The sequence below is a fragment of the Dromiciops gliroides genome, chromosome 5, assembly GCF_019393635.1.
Source record: "Dromiciops gliroides isolate mDroGli1 chromosome 5, mDroGli1.pri, whole genome shotgun sequence".
Taxonomy (NCBI): domain Eukaryota; kingdom Metazoa; phylum Chordata; class Mammalia; order Microbiotheria; family Microbiotheriidae; genus Dromiciops; species Dromiciops gliroides.
In genome coordinates, this window is record NC_057865.1 from 186,417,598 (window position 1) to 186,423,291 (window position 5,694).

Genomic DNA, 5,694 nt, shown 5'->3' on the forward strand with positions numbered 1-5,694 from the left:
CGCTGGCAGGAAGTGACGGCGGCGGATGACGTGAGAGGGGTCGCCGGAAATGACGCAAAGTGAAGGGCGTGGTCTCGGCTCCGCCAAAGACGCCCCTCACTTTAGGCCCCGCCTCTGGCCGCACCCCCTGTTCCTCCCGTTCTCCACCTTCCAGAGAGAATAAGAGGGTGAAGGAAGTAGCTTGCTGGGCGGTTTGTCTCGAGCCCCGGGGAAAGGCGTCTCCTGCCTCGCCCGTTTGGGGTCAAGGCCGAGCTGGGACCATGTTGTGTTCAACTGATTGGATCTCGACTTAAACTGTTCTAGGGACACACGTTTACCTAAGAATAGAAATCGCCTTTCCCAGTCCCAATTCTTGACAATCCCAGTAGAACAAAAGCTAGTCAAGTGGGTGGAATCAATCACATTGTTAAGGTTCTTCTTATTCATAAGGTTCTAGAAGTAGAACTGAAAAAGACTTGAAATTCGCAGGACCCTAGGTTTAGAGGTAGAAGGGACTTTACAGATCCTACGCAGGCTGAGGAAACATCTAAAGAAGGGTAAGGGACTTGCCCGAGGTCACACAAGGATGAAGTAGCAGAAGTGAGAGTCATATCCTCTAAGACCAAATCCAGCCCTTTGCTTCAAATCTGCAAGCATAGTTCATCAGTTCTCTCTCTCGAGTTCGATAGCGTTTTTCATCAGCAGTTCTTTGGAATTGTCTAGGATCGTTCTATTGATCAGAATACCTATGTCTTGGGGCAGCTAGGTGGCGCAGTGGATAACGCGCTGGCCCTGGAATCAGGAGTACCTGGGTTCAAATCCGGTCTCAGACACTTAACACTTACTAGCTGTGTGGCCCTGGGCAAGTCACTTAACCCCAATTGCCTCACTTAAAAGAAAAGAAAAGAATACCTACGTCTTTCACAGTTGATTATTATAATGTTGCTGTCACTGTGTACAGTGTTCTCCTAGTTCTACTCACTTCACTTTGCATCAATTCATATGTCTTCCCACGTTTTTATGAACCTTATCCCCCTCATTTCTTACAGCACAATAGTATTCCATCAAAACCATATACTATAGTTTGTTTAGCCTTTCCCCAATCAATGGGCATCCCCTCAGTTTCCAATTCTTTTCCACTACAAAAAGAGTTGCTATAAATATTTTTGTACATATGGGTCCTTGAAGTGGACTTTTAATACAACAATTTCATCACCACACTCTGTGATTATCAGGATTGTTTATCCTTTCTCCTAGAGGCTGTCTCTGATAAATCAGCAGAATGCCAAGAAGAAAGAGGGATCTCTAGTCCAACAGTTTCTTGGATGTAGGATTCAGATGGACTTACTTGATCAGGACAGACCACTTTTGCATATAGTACCAACTGACCGTCTCCAGTCCATTTTTATTCGATCTTCTGTGTGGGTCAGCTGGGCCTTAAGATTTTGGACACCTCAAAAGATTTACTGCTACCTGAAGAAATGGTTCAGGTCTCCCTTAATTGACAGATTTCCCTTTCCCTGGCATCTTTTGGGCTATTCCTCACTAGAAAGTGTTTGGGGAACCAAATGGGAGAACTGTTGAGAAGGGTGGGTTTTTTTTTTTCTTAATTTGAAGGGGAAACTCTTCATAATCACAGTGAACCTAGAGGTGTTCCTGCACTCTGGACTTATTTTTCCATCCCATGTGTAATAGATGTAGATGCATCTAATGTAAAACAATTAGTCCACATGTGGTATAGATAGATATTTGATATGAGATCTGGAAAGCCCCATTCCATGTCTTCAAGTGGAGACAACAATTTCCACCTTTAAGTTGGAGGAAGTCTGTGGCTGCACTGCCAAAGGCCTTGTGAAGGAGACGCAGGGGGAATCTAGCCAAGGTATGTCCAGACAATCACTCTTTTGCTCTCTTATCACCAAGAGATTTGAGCCTACAATCATATTCATTGTTATTAATCTTTTAAACATTCAAAATAAAATGGGCTTTTTCCCTTGTCTCTCTTAAGGGGAGAGTAACACTTAGCTTACCCTCACCAGCTAAGCTCCCTCCGACCAAATATTGGTTATAGAAAATGCAAATACAGATAGCTACTAGACCTGTTTATCAAAGTAATCAGTAAACAGAAATCAGAGTTCATTTAAAGTAGTATAGTAGAATAAATGAGCTCTTCTGAATTGAAATAAGACCTCAGTTCAACCAACAGAAGAGATAAGATGGGGAATGAAGGTTAAGAGGTAAGAGTTCACTCTTAGAATTCTCTAGGGCTGCAGGTGCTAGAAGTCAAGACACCTGTTGAAGGCTAGCTTCCCCACCTCTTTAACTTTAGGTAGATCTCCTGTCTACCATTAAAAAATTTGCATTCTTTCTGGAACTCTCCATTTCTGTCAGCAATCTCTCAAAAAAAAAAGTCCCTTCTCCACTCTATGCTCAATCAATGAGTCATGCCTTCCTGCTGCTGCCCCTACACACACACACACACACACCCACACCATACAGTCTCATACTCAGGAAACTTCCCAAGATTTGGAGAAAAAATGGGGTTACAGAGGAAAAGGGACCCATCCCTGGATATCAGTCAAGGGGAATTCTTCCAATCTTTATAAAAGAAGGGGGCATCCTGTTATTAGAGGCACTATGTAATATCATGTATTACTTGTAATAACATCTGTTCTGGGATAGAGCTGACTCAGGCCAAGTCCCTGGTCATTTATTTTGATAATGGAAGAAAATAAAAAACTAGATTAATCAGCAGTTAACAAAAGGAGATTTGCTTAGCCATAGTAGAAAGAAATACCACAAGGACTACCTTGAGAACCCCTTGAGTTGATTCAGCTGAGCAAAGCTCCCTTGCTTGAATTGTCCACTAAAAGTTTTCTGCAAGCCAAGCTTTGAAGAGCACCTAAAGCTAGCTTTTCCTAGCTGTTTTATATTTCGGCAGCCAGGAAGTGATGTCAACAACCTCATCCTTAAACCTTGAATATGCTTTAGGCTTGGCCTATGTTAACAATGTAGATTGGAAGGGAAGTTACTAGTGGTTGGGGCATCAAGAAAGACTTCACATAGAAGGTGGTACTTGAGCTGTCTTGAAGGAAGAAAGGGATTCCATGAGGGAAGGATCATACTGAATCGTGTAATCTCAAAATTGGAAGGAGGAACCTCAGAGGTCACAGGATCATAGATTCTGGTCTATAAAGGGACCTTAGAGGCCATCTAGCACAATTCCATTTTGCAGATTAGAAGATTAACAAGGTTAAAATGACTTGCTCAAGGCTACATAGATAGTAGCAAAGCCAAGATGTGAACCCAGGCTCTCTAACTCCAAATGCAGAACTTTTTTCCACTACACTACTCATATTCATGAACACTTTATCATCATGGTTCAAGGTCAGTTATTCCAATCTATAAAGGAATAGAAAATATAGCTATAATGTTCCCAACTAACAACCTTGACCCTCCAACCTTGGCTTAAAAACTTCTAGTATTGCATCATTCACTCCAACTCAGCCTGTTCCACATTGGAGCAGCTCTTGTTGATAGAAAATATGTACTTAAATCCAGCCAAACTCTAACCTCTACAGAGACCTTCCACCTATTCTAGTATCTGCCTTTTGTGATGAAGAACAAGCCTAATCTTTCTTCCTCTAAAATAGTCCTTCTTATGGAAGACTCACATAAAAATAGCCATGTTTCCCTTAAATCTTGTCTTCTCAAATTTGTGTAATATTTTATATTTATTCCATCACAGTTCATTTTTTTAAGATTCTACTCATTAGTTTTACCTGTCAAGATCTTCTTGCAACATAATTCTATCATCTAATGTAGCTTAGTGTCATCTGCAAAGTCAATAACCATACTACCTGAGTCCTTGATAAACATTTCATTGCATAACAAACTTGGGAAGGTAATCAAAATTATTTTATTGTAATGCTTTTTAATACTAGTTTATCACCAGAAATCATAGTCCTGATCATTGGTAAAATAGAACTGATATTCATTGTATCAACCTGATAACCATCCTAATGGTGTTACAGTAACAAAAGGCTAGAAATGACTATATATGAACCACCAAAATAGTTATTTTTGAAAGGTATGCAAGATCTAGTAGAAATTACCAGCCCTGTGATCCAGTCCATACTCGGTTTTAAATGGCAGCCCTGTTTGGCATAGTCATGCCTGGCTTTAGCTTCTGTCACTCTCAGGAATGCTCTGAGCTCCACTAATACTGAATGTGCAGAAAACAACATAGAAGGTACTTCTCTAGGCCAACTCCACCCACTTCCCTTTGCTGTACTCCTTATAGGTTTTCTGAGGCAAGAAGCGTTCAACAGGACAACATTGGATAGTTCTTATCATTTGCTGTACTGCTGGTTGGTTGATCTCCAAGAAGCCTTTATTGTGTGATGAGTGTCCCTGTGTTAATGTCCCTGACACATTCAGTGATCCCTAAGCTAATGGGGAGAAGTAGGCTCCAGTTCTACTTTGTTTGGCTAAATCAACACATTCTTCTGTTACTAATTAATGAGATGGGAGCTCTATCTAATAAATAGAAGCAATCTGTATTACATTATCCATCATCTCAGATAGGCTCATCAAGTGCTTCCAAGCCAGGAATGGGTTCCAATCTGTCCCTTGTTTCATTAGGTGATATGTTCCTCCTGAGACTTGTAAAGTATCTTTAGGGAAGAGCAACAAGACAGTACCTGGGGAAAGGTACTGCATTATCCCACAAGCAGCTGGGGTAAAAGCTAAGGGAGACTGTATTCTTAAGGAATACAAGCATAAGCATAAGAGCTGAACTTAAGACCTATAGTGTCTACTACATATAAGGTAAATATATTCAGTACCTATTTGAGGCCTTTAAAGCCAAGTAAAAGACCAAAAATATTACTGCCTTTTTTTACTGAATCACAGAATTTTAGAGTTTGAAGGTGTGGCAATTAAAATTATATCAGATCGCCCTATTACTGTCCCAAATTTTAGGCATAATTAGCTGGGGTTTTAATATGTAGCTACTTAAAAATTAAAGGCTATTGTACCAGTTTGGGGGCATTAAGCATTTATTAAAGCATATTAAATATTAGTAGAGAGAGAGCACATTGCTCAGAAATATCAGAAGGCTGATTGATCTAGGATAGAGGGGAGAAAATCACCTGAGTCCTGCCTCCTTGCTTCTTGATTATTCCAAGCCAAGAGAGCACATGACTGTGTAAGCTTCCTGTGGGCTGAAGGAGAGCCCACTCTTACACATTGCTCAAAGTTAATTGACTAGCATCATTCAAATCTATTGTTTTATTGGATTTGAGGGTGGTTCAGCAGTTGGAGCAGATGTCAGAGTAAGAAGCCCTCCAGGGGAAAAAAGCTTCAGGTAGCAATGGTTTTAATCCCTATTCACATTCCAAGGTCCAACCACATTTCCTTTGAAATTCTCCTGACTCTAGACTGGCTTTAAGAAAGGTCTGGCCAGACTCTCTGAGTCTCTTAGAACCCCATTATTTTCTCGCAAAGGTATATCAGAGGCCACATAGTCCAACCCATTCACAAGAGGCTTTTCCCATATAATATAATTGAGAAGTGGCCATCCAGTCTCTCTTTAATGGTTTCTAAGGAGGGGAAATCCATTCCCTCTTTTTTTTTTTTTTGGCAGGGCAATGAGGGTTAAGTGACTTGCCCAGGGTCACACAGCTAGTAAGAGTCAAGTGTCTGAGGTCGGAT